Source organism: Aegilops tauschii, chromosome 1 (assembly GCF_002575655.3).
Source record: "Aegilops tauschii subsp. strangulata cultivar AL8/78 chromosome 1, Aet v6.0, whole genome shotgun sequence".
NCBI classification, from domain to species: Eukaryota; Viridiplantae; Streptophyta; class Magnoliopsida; order Poales; family Poaceae; genus Aegilops; species Aegilops tauschii.
The window spans coordinates 125,301,080-125,317,852 of record NC_053035.3 but is presented as its reverse complement, the minus strand read 5'-3'; positions in this window follow the sequence as shown (position 1 = coordinate 125,317,852).

Below are 16,773 nucleotides of genomic sequence, written 5' to 3'. Positions count from 1 at the left end.
ACAAAGGGTCACATAGTGATAAAATGCACAAACAAGTAAAATAAAAAATGAGACAAATGGACAAGAAAAATGGTACCTTATTTTCACTGCCAAGAACCTCATCAACTAATACATCGCTACCGGGAGCAGGTTCATGCACACGGGCAGCTTCATGCACAGGAGCAGGTTCATGCACAGGTAAAACATCCTCCTCAACCCTAGCACCATCATCAACAGCCTACAAAAAAATTATGTAGAACACAAATACCTAATCAGCAGAAGTTCACATCACATAATCAAAGAAGGTCGGCTATGACAACTGACACATAATGGAAGTCCAAATACAGTAAACATAGCAGGTCAGATATCAAAACTACTCTAAATACAAAAGGGAACAAAAAGGGCCAGCTATCGAAGTCATAGAAGTTCAGGTGCTGTAGCACTTGAAGTTCAGGTACTACAAACAGAGAAGGTCAACTAGGAAACACTAGTACTAAAAAGAAAAAAGTTTAGGACACATGAAATCAATAAGGGTCGCCTATGACTAAAAACAGTAATAATTGAAAGCTAACCATGAACATTAGTGCAAAGAAATATCAAAAGCCAACATAAACAAACCTCTTCTGTATGCTCCACGTGGCCTCCTTCACGACCCAATCGAACAGAATCTTGCCTCTGAATCTGTCTGACAACAACAGTAGCCTCATCTTCAAAAGGCTTGCAACGAGCATCCTGCATTTCCCTAAACAGCCCAAAGCTAGTCCGGAGGTGGGAAGTGCTCTGACAAAGCTCATCAAGAAATCTAGCTTCAATTGACAAAACCTGCTTCGAAGATTCACCATCAAAACCGTGGCCGGGAGGAAGAATCCCATCAACGCGACTAAGACGCTCAACAGTTGACGGAACATGGGCCAACTCCCCACAAACAGTTTCAAGAAGACCGTCAATCCTAGATAGGGAAACATTGGCAGCTTCAAACAAACTCTCGGAAGACACGCCACCTGCAGCACTCACACGGGCAGAAGAACCTCCTGGATCTACAGGGGGGCACCAGTATTAACATCCCGGGAGAATTCAAATCTTGGGGAAGTTCCACTCTCTAGGCCGGCGGCACGAGGCATAGTAAGAACAGGACGTTTGATACGCCTAAAGAACACAACCTCAGCCCGTGTCTTCCACTGCATACAAAAACAAAAGTCAACGCGTCGGAAAACAAATGAAGGAACATGGAAACAAAAAGTATAGAAGACTGTACCAGAAGTTCAGGTTAAACTACTCAGGAAAGAAAGATGCATAGAAACACTCACAGGCAGTTTCCCAAACAGCCAGTTGGCTGGGTCATCATCACCCTTCTTGACCAAGTCAGCCGCAGCAAGCTCAAGAAGCTTGGTCTGATCCATGAAATTGATGTGAGGGGTCCTCAAGTCAGAATTAGGCTTCTTGCCAATGATAAGGCAGTACAGATACATAAGAAGCGGCGCAATGGCACAGCCAGTGATAGCTTTTCCTCTGCTAGTACCTTGCTGATACCTAACAACAGCACTTCAAATACCATCAACAACCAACTGGCAGTAGTCCATATCTGCCATATCCTCAAACACAAGATTCTCAGCCATTGCTGCCTTCCTGGACACTTGTGTAGACGTTCCAGGAATAACCACCTTCATGAAAACAATCAGGTAAAACAGCTACAGAGCAAGATCATCCTTCGTCTCATCCTTCACAAGTTCCGCGAGGATATTCCGCAGATCCTTTGTCTTGATGTCGTCACTCCTAGCGTACCCAAGCTTGCCCTTCAGCCTCATAACAGCATCATCAAACCCATCATTCGAGGGCCTAGGAGGGGTACGACTACCTTGAGGGAATCCAAACAGATGGTGAATAGCATCACTTGTAATACGCAGAACCTTGTTCGCCTCACCCATGTCCAGAATCATGGTTGTAGGGACAATCCTCGTGTAGATGTTGCCCGTCAAAGGATGAGAAATGCTGGAATCAACCTTCAAGTCAAACACACAACCAAAACCAGCCTTGATAACCCTCGTCTTGTGCCTAAGTTGTAGCATTTTCGCACACGTCTTGACCTCTCTCAGTGAGCAGCGAACCATCTTGTTAAAACGTTTCGCCTCATCTCCTCCTTGGCCACCTTATTCGGGCGCTTTGCCTCCTCTCTTCCTCCTCTCAGGCCACTCCACAAGCTGATACTGAACAAAATTACAATGACAAGGAAAAAAGGCAGAACAATGAGATACACAAGCTACACCAAAATTCCACTAATGCCTACATACGCCATACATTTCAGAAGTCCAACTATGTCTACATAGGCAGTACAACCATGTATGACCAGAAGTGCAGATGCTTTCGAAATGTTGGAAATTTACATAGCAGAAGTTCAACCATGTACACCAAGGCAGTAATAAAACATGTATTTCAGAAGTCCAACTATGTCTACATAGGCAGTACAACCATGTATGACCAGAAGTAAAGATGCTTTCAAAATGTTGGAAATTTACATAGCAGAAGTTCAACCATGTACACCAAGGCAGTAATAAAACATGTATACCAACAAGTTAAGCTAATTTCTTCATGTATATATCCAGAAGTCCAACTATGTACACAAAGGCAGTAATACCATAAAAGCAAAGCAGTTCAGCTAATTTATTCGTGTATATGAAGCAGAAGGTCAGCTATGTACGCCAAGGCAGTGCTAAAAACACAAAAACTACAACAATAGCGACAAATGCTCTAAAAGCGGTAAACATGAGACATTCATACCTGATTAGCGGCGGCAGCATCATCATCGCCGTCCTCGTTATCAGCGTTGAAATCAACATCATCCTTGTCCTCTGGATTAACACGAGAACGCTTCTTGTCACCCTTGTTGACCTTTGCAGGTGCAACCTTGCGCTTAACGCCGCATTTCTTCCCCTTACCAGATGCACCAGCACCAAGAGGAGAAGGTGTAGGCGCGGCAATGGCAAGCACAGGAGGACTACGGCGTGGCGTACCATCGAGGCCTAGCCCTTCATCTTCAGCAAGTTCTGCAGGCCTTGAAACACGTGGGCTCCTCCGAGGAGTAACTTCACCAACTAAATGCTTCCTCGCAGCGGTCTTCTTGATTTTCTTCTTAACAGGGACAACCATGCCATCAGTGCCACACGGCACGTCTTCCTCAGAAACAGAGCAATGCCCAACCATGAGCTCAGCAACATCAACAGATTCAGGAACATCAGAACCTTTCTGAAGGCGGGCCGCCCTCTTCTTCTCAATATCTTCTTGCTTCTTCCGCTTGCGTTGGTCCTCCAGAAGAAGCTGAAGAGGCACATCCTCAGGTTGCGTGACAGGTTCAGTGCCATCAACAGACTGCTACTGCGTCTCTGACATCTGAAGAGAGCCCAAAGGATCCGGAACAGAATCACAACCTTCGACTGACGGAGCCCCCTGCTCGGCAGCAGCAGTGTTTCCTGATAAATCCAACTCATATAGAACATCATTGATGGTGTTCACAGCTTCCTCCTCTGTGGACACATCTGCAAGAACACAAAAAAGCAAAGCAAAAAATAAAAAAGTCAGGAACAAAATAAAAAACACGCGACAGGAACAAGTTAAAAAAACATGGCTCGAGAATTTAAAATGAAAAGAAAAGGAGTTGCACATACTAGGTGAAGCAAGAGCTGCAGAAGCAAGATCCTCAAGGCTTGAATTATTCTCAAGGCTCGGAGCAACCTCAGCAATCAAAGTCAAAGGAATAATGGGTGATTTAGCCGCATCAGATATTGGAGCATCAGTATTAACTTCTGAAGCTCCATCTTGATCGCAGACTTTTTTTAGAACTATTCAATTCATCACCAACTACAAAAAATGCAAGTAAAAAGGCAGTTGAGTTCTAATCCGCAATCCTACACCAAAGGTAGTTCTACTTTTACATCAATACCTAAAAGTTCAACAATACCTAACAAAGCAGTAAACACAATGAACAATCTACAATTTACATACTAAATATAGAACAATCTACACCAGAGGGACTACTACAGATAAGATGAATGTCCAGAAGTTCAACAATATATAACAAAGCAGTAAAAGAAATGCACAGAACAGAAGTTCAACCAAATTTCATTATAAACAAACAATAATTAAAACAAGAAGTTCAACTATGTCACCCAAGCAACTAGCACATACAAAAGATGTAGCATGAGCAGAAATACTATTTCACATGCAAACTAAATATCAATACAATGAAAATGATCACACGCAAAAAAAGATATACACTATAAATATGAAACATTTGGGAAGTCCAACAACACTTGGTGACATAGTTCACCAACAATTCATCAACTAAAAATTAAGCAACACTCTACTAACTTGAACTAAGGGCAAAATGCATACACATGACCTTTGTTAGAAGTTCACACTTTTAAGAAAGGGCAGTCCAACAAGACAACTAAGTGAGATATGGGCAGACATATATAAGAAAACTGCTATTTAAAATACAAGATTCAACTACAATAAAATACCTGGAGAAGGTTTTGAAGCCATGACAACACAACCCCTTGATGAATGGAACTCCAAACCCTAGAACAACCCACTAAAAACAGGGGATAGATTGCATATAGTTAGCAGGTAGAAAATCATACAACAAATACAAAAAACAACTAAATCAAACCCTAGGATGAAACAACTAGAACATATCAACAAGTATGAAAATATGAACAGTAGCACATCTTGGCAAGCACAAACAAAAAAAGAATCCATAAACTAACTAGCATGTGACAGACACAATCTAGACTTCGAAATCAACAACACTAATAGAATTAGATACATCAGATCCAGCATCAACCATCACACCACACCCTCTCTTACATGCATCTGAGTGCTGAAATAACCAAAGGGGAAATGAAATCCACTCAAGTCTGAAGGGAGAAATAGCACACACAAGCATCTCACATACAAATCTGACCACGGGGGAATGGAATCCACCCACCACACGCACAAGAACCCTACCTAATCTCCCACCCAACCATCAGAACAAAGGGGAGGACGCGGATGCGGGAGAGCACAGAAGAAACAGAGAGCCCTCATCGGATCTGGCAAACACTAAGAGCAAGGATTGGGGGGAGGGAGCATTTGTACCTCTCCAAACGAACCCCGCACGCACGAATCCGGGGCGGTTCTTCCACCCCCACGAAGCCATGCGCACCTTGCAACCGCGCAGGTAGTTGCTGCCCATGCTTCAGAGCAGAAGGGCTGGGCGAGGGAGAGCGGGGTGTGGGGGAGAAATAGGAGCGTCGCGGGCGCCGGTTACTACACGCACGACCGTAGGGGACAGCGACGGAGAAATCGGGGGAGGTTGGAGGCAGCGGAGCGACAGAGAGGGAGAAGAGAGCGAGCGAGAGGGAGGGGGGTTTCTGACAGGTGGTGGCGAGGGAGACAGAGACTTAATGCCTCTCTGTAGTGGGGTGTGGCAGCGTCGTGGTAATTACACTTTTACCCCCCCCCCCCAACAACTAAAAAAAGTAAATGCATCTATTGATAAATAAATGCATCTATTTTTAAAAGTTAAGATCACATAACAAATCTGCTGGTATCCTTAAAACAAAAAATTGATTGCAAGTAGAAAGGTCAAGTACTCTACCAAGGGAAGAAAATACATACACAAATATGCACCTACAAACACAAGACAAAGAAGTTCAAAAAAATAAAGAACAGAAGTTCAAGTACACTAATCAGAGAAGTAAAGGCATATGAATAAATAAACACTAAGAAACAAAAAGAAGAAGTTCAAATACAAAACAGATGAAGTCCATATCTAACTAAAAGAGATAACTTAAAAAACAATATAGAAGTTCAAAATTCAAATACACACAAAGTACACATGCGGCTCGGCCTCGCGCTACTGCATTGCTGCGCGCTAGGTTTTGACAGGACGCAATGCGGTTGTTTTGTTTCCACCCCCACCGCACGCACCTCAGAGCCACACCCCTAAGATAGATAGTGGGGTCACGGATGTGACGGACTTGCCTCCGCATGCGACGACGCGGCACGCCGCGTCGTCGCCTGCTCCGGCTCGTTCCTGTCTCGGCCTCGCAGGGGGAGGGGAGAGGGGTCTCGACCCCCCTCCCCCCTGCTCGGCCTCACGCTACCGCATTGCTGCGCGCTAGGTTTTGACAAGACGCAATGCGGTTATTCTGTTTCCACCCCCACCGCACGCACCCCAGAGCCACACCCCTAAGGTAGATAGTGGGGTCACGGATGTGACAGACTCGCCTCCACATGCGACGATGCGGCACGCCGCGTCATCGCCTGCTCTGGCTCGTTCCTGTCTCGGCCTCGCAGGGGGAGGGGAGGGGGGTCCCGACCCCCCATCCCCCCTGCTCGGCCTCGCGCTGCCGCATTGCTGCATGCTAGGTTTTGACAGGACGCAATGCGGTTTTCAATTATTAAAATATTAAAAACCAAAAAATTATCAAAAATTATTGACGAAGTTCAAGTTGTAAAGTCACAGAAGTTTGGGGGTTTGTAAAAACATTAGATGCACATGTCGAAAAATATGGAAATTTTACATGAGCAAAAAACTAGTAAGTTCAGGTTAAATACGTACTAAAGTGCTAACATTGTTCGAAGTATGCAAACAGTTACAAAAAAATAAAAAAATTATGCGTGCATAATTGGGACTAATCCCACGGTTGCACACTAGACAAACTCAAAAACAATTCAAAAATTGAAAATTACAAAAAAAACGAAGAAATATAGAGCACAATGTTGTACCGCCTTGCAACGTGGAAACACAGAAGTTCAATCACTGATACAATAGAAGTCCAGCTTCTACTACAGACCTTGGGAATAAGAAGTTCAAAGAGTGATGATATAGAAGTTCGGGGTTATCTAAAACCTCGAACTAGCATACAGAAGTTCAGGATAGTTGATAACGAGGACATACTAGAAAAAAATAAAAATATATATGCATATCCTTCGGCCAAACAATTCAATGGTTGCTCATGTGACTCAGTCATAAAATCAAAACCAATGCAAGAATGAAAACGACATTAAAAAGGAAAGAAATACAGAGGACTTGCTGCATAACCTTGCAAAATAAAGGAAAATTAGAAGTTCAGGTATGAACAACGCAGAAGTCCAGCTTGTACGACGGCCACTAGATGACACAGAAAACATGAACGAACGAATTCGTCCGAAGCATAAAATCATCTGCGCCTGATTAGAACACATCCTCACACCCTTTTAAATGATCTGCCAACTACCTTTCTACAAGAAAAATGACCAGAGGGCAAATCCAAAAACCACAAAAAAAAACCGTGCAACAGCCGCGGGAGTGCCAACATCAAAACGCCAGAAATCAAACAGTATAGACCCTCCCGATTGAAATCGACAACGTATTAAGCCTTGAATTTAACTATAGTACGCAAATCAGCGAGCAAACTTGACAGGAAAACAAGAAATCACCGATGGCGGAGGATGCATCTCGGGCGGATGAAGAACACGGCCGGTTTCAAATACATTTGAAATAACAAAAATTTGTGCAACAAAATCGTACAAAAACACAATTCCCATCATGCCAGAGCTTTGACAACACCCACATCATGCATTAAACTCGCAACAGACGCAAGTTCATCATGACCCGAGAGCAAATCTGCCAATGAGCGTGATTCCTATTTAGAACGCGCGTTTAGTTGCTAAAAACCGTGTCCACATTACACTTACATCACAAACAACACGAATGATCAGAAAAACTTGTGGTAGAAGGCACAGTTGCGAAGATAGCCCGAAGGCCGAGTTCGTACAGAGGGAAGTTCAGGCTAGCTACTCAGGCAGTTCAGGTTGTGATCAGAATATTATTCTGATCCCGTGATCAGAATAGTGTTTATGTGTGTGTGTCTATATATATATATAATGACATAATGTCCTACCTAGCTAGGATGCTTGGCCCACCACCTCCCACTTTGTGTCAGCGAGGCGGATGCACATAATGACCGATACTTTGGTCATACATGCATGTCGCCATGACCTACCATAAGACGGACCAATGAATCTATTGTTTGGTCAAACGGCAGTTGTTGTTGTCGATAAACCGCTTGGGCCAATAGATTGAACCATCATAAAAATCGCACGAGAGGGACCACAAAACCAGCACCTCTTGCATGCGTCCCAAAATGATGTACGTTGGGAAGGGGTGATGTGTGTTTTCAATATAGAATAATGTACAATTTAGATGTGGTGCCTACCTCTCGATACAGACAACAACCATGAAGGCAAGGTAGTTAAGGACGAGATACGCAGGGTTTGATGTAGGACGAACCCAGCAATCCGAGCATGTGGGAGGGAATCCTGACAATGCATGAGCTCGAGCTTTGGTTGAGCGACATGTGACGGTGACCGGCCCTAACACGAACTAGGAGGAATCCATTCATGGCCAACACATACCCTCATTATCGGTCAAAGGGATGATATATATACACTCGGGGAGCCCACAGATATGTGTGTCATCACAAAAAACCGCACATGGGAGACGTGGTCGATCAGAAGAACCCGTATACACTGCATATGGCCCGAAAATATGTATGGGTACAGTGGTGTGTGATGTGTTTAAATCCCAAATGCACAACTTGGATGGGCCACCAACTACATTACAAACCGAACACCGTACCCGACTCCAAGCCTGGTTCAATACATTCGATGTCAGTTTCCCAACTTCGAGGCGGCGGGGAGGGGGGGGGTCGTCCCACGCATGTGCTCAAACTTTATTTGGTCTAGCATGGGACACACACACACACACATATACACACACACACACACATCTATACACCTATATAGTGTGCGAATAAGTTTGAAAGTTGGTCATTGGATGAAGCCAATCCGACGGTACAGAGATGGCAAATCCGAGCACTACTGGCCGTTGGATATCATCTACATTCCACCAGATTCTGCCACATGTACAATCTAGAAGACTCCATGGTTGAACTTAAGCATAATGCACAAACCTCAAAACACAAGCACTTCTCCTTTGTTCTCTAGAATCTTCCATATCTTAATTGCCCAAACTTTTTAAATGAATTGTCACTTTTTGTTTTTACCTTTACAATGAACAATTCCATGAATCTTAAAATAGACAAGTCCAGTCAATCATTCTTTAATTTTTTTAGAGCAAAAAATAACCCATAAAAACATAGTCTACAAATTAACAAAACAAGGATCCCAAGGTTTATATAATTGCCATGATAGGTCACTATAGAGATATAATATATCTCTATAATGACCGTGTCATGGCATTTAAATGAAGCTTGAGATATGCAACTTCCCACCGGGTCACCCATCCTTGGACTACTCCAGCCCGAGCATGCTTAACTTCTGCGTTCTATTCGACTAGGCTAGCGGATGGGAAGCCGGCCCTTGCTGATAAGAATTACCTCCTTGCCATTAAGGCGTTTCATGCTGGTCACCCTATAGGACCTACTCCCTCCTATCACACACATTTGTGCTTTTAGAAACTGTGTGGGATATTTTACATGGCCGGCGTGTCGCCGCTAGCCTTCAATGAGCATTGACACTGGTAGCGGGAAAACGATGGGAGAAGAGGCGGGAAACCGATGAGAGGAGTGGTGAGAAACGGTAGCCTGTTTTGAAAACCTGGTAGAGAAGGAAGCGTGAGCTAGCACGACGCATGCGCACAGTGCTTACCATGTACTGCATGTGCTGTCGAAAGGGCTCAGGGTTGCCGTTCTATCTGGGAGCATCCAATGGTGCACACGTACAATACATGGGATTTGGGTACTGGCCAATCAGAACGCACGACTCACATCGCGCACGCAGCAGGGGGGAGAATATCATACGGAAACCAACATTCGGTGGAAACCGGTGAAAACCACGAGAAAAGATGTTTTGAAGTTTCAAATTTTTTTGAAAAAAATGCGGGATGTTAAGAGGATGATGTTTTATTGCCACATAAAATTTCAAGTTGAAACACATTACAAGATGTGAGCTATGAAAAAGACAAAATCAGCGTTGAATAGTGCCGAATAGTAATGTCACTATTCAGGGCTGAATTTGTCTTTTTCATAGCTCACATCTCGTAATGTTTTTCAACTTGAAATTTGTGTCGCAATAAAACATCACCTTCTTAACACCCCACATTTTTTCAGATTTTTATGAAACTTTAAAATATGGTTTCCACGGAGTTTTCATTGAATATCAGCTTTCGTGAGTGGACCGTGTGCTATTTGAAAACATTTCATGAGAAGAATCTCGGTTTTTAAATCCCCGTAAATCCAAAACTAAGCCGAAGATCGTGAAACCTGGCATGGTGTCACGACATGGCACTTATATGTCGAGGAATTTTTTCGTACATTGTGGCGCAAGTTTTATTACAAGCCTCTTACAAACCGGAGCTTCTCTCAAAGAAGCCTCGTGGTTCCGATAGGGAAACGTGTCCCCCTTGTGGGCGAAACGTAATCACTGCCTCTTTTTGCCTTGTATTTTCTTCTACGGACAACATGGAACAAGAGGATATCTGTGGTGAAATTTAAACTTATTCAGGGTTCGTTTGGCCTTTTTATACACTAATTGAGTTTCCTAGGCATTTAATGTCCATAATTCAAATCTGAACTTCAAATACATGCTCCAGTTCACCAAAATGGCTAGAAAATTTATACATGTGTCCTTGGGTGCATGTTTAGGTCCCATGCCAGGAATGGGAATGAATTACAACCGTACCAGCGTCCTGGCTCGTCCTCAAACATTTGGAATCTCGGTTTTTAAATCCCCGTAAATCCTAAACTCACCAGAAAGTCATCAAAGGTGGCATGGTGTCACATCATGGCACATATATGTCATGGTAAAAACATTGTCCAATTTGGGCCAAGCTTTATTACAAACCTCTTACAAAAACCAGAGCTTCTCTCAAAGAAGCCTCGTGGTTCCGAGAAACGGGCCCCTTGTGGGCGAAACGTAATCACTGCCTCTTTTCGCCTTGTATTTTCTTCCACGGGCAACATGGAACGACATGATATCCGTGCTGAAATTTAAGCTTATTCAGGGTTCGTTTGGCCTTTTTATACACTAATTGAGTTTCCTAGGCATTTAATGTCCATAATTTAAATCTGAACTACAAATACATGCTCCAGTTCACCAAAATGGCTAGAAAAATTATACATGTGTCCTTGGGTGCATGTTTAGGTCCCATGCCAGGAATGGGAACGAATTACAACCGTACCGGTGTCCTGGCTCGTCCTCAAACATTTCAAATCTCGTTTTTTAAGTCCCCATAAATCCAAAACTCACCAGAAAGTCATCAAAGGTGGCATGGTGTCACGTCATGGCACATATATGTCGTGGTAAAAACATTGCCAATTTGGGCCAAGCTTTATTACAAACCTCTTACAAACCGGAGCCTGTCGCAAGAACCCTCGTGGTTTCGATAGGGAAACGTGTCCCCTTGTGGGCCAAACGATAATCACTCCCTCTTCTAGCCTCGTATTTTCTTCTACACGCGACATGGAACAACGGCAGATTCGCGCTGAACTTTGAAATTATTCAGGGTTCGTTTGACCTTTTTTATTCATTAATTGAGTTTTCTAGGCATTTAATGTCCATAATTCAAATCCGAACTACAAATACATGCTCCAGTGCACCAAAATGGCTAGAAAAAACATACATGTTTCCTTGGGATGCATGTTTAGGTCCCATGGAACGAATGGGAACGAATTCAACCGTCTCGCCGTCCTGGCTTGGCCACAAACATTATGAATCTTGGTTTTTAAATCTCTGTAAATCCAAAACTCACCAGGAAATCATGAAACTTGGCATGGTGTCACTACATGGTACATATAATTGTCCAATTTGGGCGAAGCTATATTACAAGCCTCTTACAAACCGGAGCCTGTTGCAACCCTCGTGGTTCCGGTAGGGAAACATGCCCCTCTTGTGGGTGAAACGATAATCGCTGCCTCTTCTCGCCTTGAACTTTTTTTTTCTATAGGCAACATAGAATAACAGGAGTGTCGGGCTGAAATTTAAAACTGTTCAGGGTTCGTTTGGCCATTGTATATATATTACTAATTACTAAGTTTTCTACGCATTTAATGTAGTCCATAATTCAAATTTGAACTACAAGCACATGCTCCAGTGAAGCAAAATGGGTGGGAAATCGTACATGTGTCATTGGGTGCATGTTTAGGTCTCATTTAAGGAACGGAAATGAATTACAAACTTGTCGTCGTCCTAAAACATTGAGAATCTCGGTTTTTAAATTCTAGCAAATCAAAAACTCACCCAAAAAACATGAAACTTGGCATGGTTTCATGACATGGCACATATATGCCGTGGTAAAAAAATTATCCAGTTTGAGAAGAGGCGCACACATTAGTAGCCAACGAAGTCCTTTTTGAAACAAAAAGCTGACACGTTAATATCGCAAACAGTTGTATTATATTAACCGTGTCGAAATTTAACCATACTCTGTGGCGTGCGTGCGGCTTTTGATTAGACGGGACGAGCACGAGAAGTCCGCCATGCAGTCTCGACAGGACGCGTGCGAGCAGCCCGCCGCGCAGGCTCGACGGGACGCGTGCATCCTGTCCACCTCGCAGACTCAACGGGACACGTGCGAGCAGCAGGGCCGCCCATGCTCACCGGGAAGCGAGCTCTTTGACCTCCATGCACCAGCCGCCGCCCGCCTCGCTCACAACTTCTCCATTAATGGGTTAATTAAAGCACCTGGATGGAGGGTGTTTGGTTGTGATCCCATGGCAACATTTGCTTTGTTTGTGTTTTCAACTCGTATTTGGCCCTAATTTAAATTGCCACATAGGGCAACGGATAATACGACAACAGATAAAATGGCAACTGATAATACGATGACAAATTTACAATGGCGCAGATAATAATTGTCTTACATATTCCGGATAATTTAAAATGCCACATGCGGCAAAGCCCGGAAGACACGGGGGCAAGAGAAGAAGGAAATTGCAGACAACGATCTGGGTCGCTACTGTCTCTACTCGTCGATGGATCGCCGGGCGATGAAATCCTTCAGCTCCTTCTTCAATTCCTCACGACTTTGCTTGAAAGCAGCCACAGATTCCTCCACCTCCTGCTTGCGCTTGATCGGGAGCTTCCTCAAGCCACCCATCAGTTCCTCGACAACCACTTTCAGCGTCATCTCCGAGGCACTGCTTTGCTCATGCAGCATCTTCCAGCCGGCGGCCTCCTCCTCCTTCTCCGTGACCAACTTGAGGAGCTTTGCATTGTCACCCATGAGTTGCTCGACGAGGCCGATCGCCTTGTCAACCGAGGCATCACTGATCTTGAGCAGCTTCATCAAGTCGTCGACCAGCTCTTGCTGTGTAGTGACGCTAGCAAGAAGGTCGTCGTCGCTGGCGAAGGACTTCAGGAACGCCGGCTCATCGCAATGGCCGACGCCGCGAATGCGCTTGTGAGAGCCCTCGCGTGCCCGTGAGAGCTCGTTCGAGGGCTCCGCGGCGCGCCGGGACATCTCTGCTGCGGCTGCGGCTTCGCGGCGGGACCTCTCTAGTGCTTCCGTGGCCTTGGTCTTTGCTGCCTGGTTATATGTCCACCCTAAACTCCTCCTACCGGTCATGGCGGAACGGCTTGACAGGAAAGACCAGTTTTGTGGGTGATGAGGAGAGGAACTATGAAGTAATTTTTTAGGGTAGTTTTTATAGCCCGGTGCTAAGTGTGAACACATAATAGTTTGATAGGTGTGAACAGATTTGCAATTACTTATTGCGTTGTAATCTGCAATGTGACGAGAAACAAGGTCAAAATTTATTGATGGCAGAAGGTTGACCACGTGGTTGCTCCCGTTGAGGCGGTCGTGGCGCGCTCTGCTCACGTCCGTCCGCGCGTTTTGCTCGCCATTGAGGCGGCCGCGGGGCGCTCCGCTCTGGCGTCCCTGTGCGCGCTCTACTCGCCGTTGAGGCCAATTTACAATGGCAATGGTTAATAATTCTTAATAATTATCTTACATATTCAGGATAATTTAAAATGCCACATGCGGCAAGGCCCAAAACACTCACGACCTACATATGCATACAATTATAATAAAATATAAGCTAAAAGGCTGAGCTGGCAGCCTTCCAACGATGGTCTTCTCGGACTCCATGATCAGCATAGCACCCTTGCGGTCGTTCACTCCAAGTGTCCAGACCCGCCTCCGCCTACGGAGCAGCTGGCGCTGGGAGGCTCTTGGGGCTGCTGGGCCTCTTCCAGAAGAGCTTAACAGCGTGCAATCGCGCGCATGAAAACTCCGTGGAACCGCTCCATTTCCATGTCTCTGGCCTGGTAACAAATTCCTGCCTTCACCTGCATCCTCAAGATATCACGTTGGCGATGTTCTACTTCGTCGGGGACGTCAACTCCGCCAAGGATGCGCTCGAGCCTGGCCACCACATCATCGGGATCAAGATTGACATGGCCGCCGCGGGCAATGATGAAGCCGCAGGCTGCCTGTGTCTTGACTGAATCACAGAGGTCCTCTGCCCATTCCTTGTGGGGCATCAGGCTCTCGTTGAGCACTGGTGACAACGGCTCTTCGGGTTGGTCGTCGATCATGTCGCCGAGCATCTATGGATCTTTTGCACGGTGGATGGAAAACTGCTCATCACACCTCCTCTGCAATATGTCGATTGTGCTCCCAAGGACTGTCACACCGATATCGCTGCCGATGGGCCATGGTGCCTGCACCGGTCGATGAAGCTCTTGCTCCCCGACCTGCTCCAGCTCATTCTCCTCGCCGAAGATGTAACGCAGGTAGGCGTCGACGTTGAAGCTTTGGTCGTTGCCTGACATGCTTGGAGTAACTAATGGTAGATGGGTGAGGATTAGATCTGCGGAGAGTGTCGCGGCGGTGCGTTGCCGCCTGGGTTATATGTAGCAAGTCGTTAGCTGGTGGCGGGAAAACGATGAGGGAAGAGGCGTGGATTTTACAATTCACCCATGTGGAGCGCGAGAAGACTAAGTGGAGCACACACACAACCCGAATACCGTATCTGGTGCCACGTGTTATTTATCACACAAGTGTTAACATAAGGAAGCGTATGTGTAACTTACTAATCATCGCACACGAGTACTCGCAGACGCATCGTGTGCGATACTCCTAGCCACCGCAAGCAACTAGTTTGCATTTTTCAAAGTTTTTTGAACACACGGAATCGCACACGAACTAACTGTATTAACCGTCTATGTTGTAATTTCTCATCGCAAATAGTTCAACCGAGTCGGCTGTTTGCCACGTATCACACACATCTTGTTAAGTTGAATCGCTTCTGTTGTGTTCGCTAATCGAAAACAGTTTGTCCGAGTGAACCGTATGCCCTATATCACACACACCTTGATCTGGCTAATCGTTTCTGTTGCACTCCCTAATAGCAAACAGTTCATCGGAGCGTATTGTATGCCGTATATCGCACACATATTGATATGGCTGCCTGTTTCTGTTGTTCTGCCTCATCGCAAATAGTTCGAACGGGTTACCCGTGTGCCCACTATCGCACACGCAACTAAAATCTGAATCGTGTTTGATGCATCCTCCATCGGAAACGTTTTGCACCTTTTTTGACGGGTTTTTTACACCACCGTTTGCGATTAATGCATCACACATAGTTTCGTCGAAGGGTCTCTGATTGTAGTGTCGCGTTAGCAGCAACCTGCAATAGTGTATGACTCTTTCCATGACTTTGCTATGCAATTATGACCCTTGCCTGCACTCACATATGATTCACCATTCTACTACTACTACTACTATGTGTATTTGCATGCTTAGTGGAGATCCTTGTTGCTATGACCATGTTTACCTTGAACCTCATGCTATTGTTGATTCTTGTGTTGGGAGAGTCATGATGTTCCATTACTATTCACATAGGACTTCTTGCAAATACAATGATGATACATTACTCATACCTTGTTTTCATGCTTGTGATATGTCATGTGCATTATATATGCTCACTAGTTGCACACATGACATGATTTCCATGGTACCTTCTAGAATGTTGCATCTTCGCACTACTAGCTTGTATGACTTGTTTACTATGATCACTTGCTTTGTCACATCACCCATGATTCATAATTGCTCATTCCATTGGGTTGATGGCATATATGTTCATGCCTCTCACTTGCGTTGTCTAGATCATTCTCCCTTGTCTCCATTAGTTGCCTCTCTCATCAAACATTGTAGTGAGTGCAACCATGCTATGCTTATTGATCTCGGAGACTTGGATATTTTACTTGTGATGCATGCTTGTTGGTTTGAGCCTAATGTATTCGGTTGTTCTCGCAACATATGCTTCCATACAATGTCACACTACCTTGTCCTCTCTTATGATAAGCGTGATGAAAACACTTGTTGGGTATCTCACCACCCGAATGCTAGGTTTTGCATTCACGCTAACCTCATTGGTTTTTCCTAGTGTTTTTCATGTTCTTTCGTTTTGAAGGATTCACAAGGCGACACCGTCATGAGCTTTCTTGGTCATGTGAAGGCATACACGTTGCACGACACCATCATCCTTGGGAACCTGATTGAGCGAAAAGATATCCATGCCTACCGTGTACATGGTGATACGGTTTATGATCCGAGGTCAGATCTTTCCCAAGGGGGAAGGGATGATGCGGAGCATCCTACAGTCATCTCCATGTACACCTTCATAGCACCTCAAGCTCCAAGTGGACCTACCGGACTTAAGGTGAACCCACTCCTCTTCGATATTGACATGAATATCCATTGGACTTGATTGCTACCTCACCATGGAACATTGTGCATCATTAGGT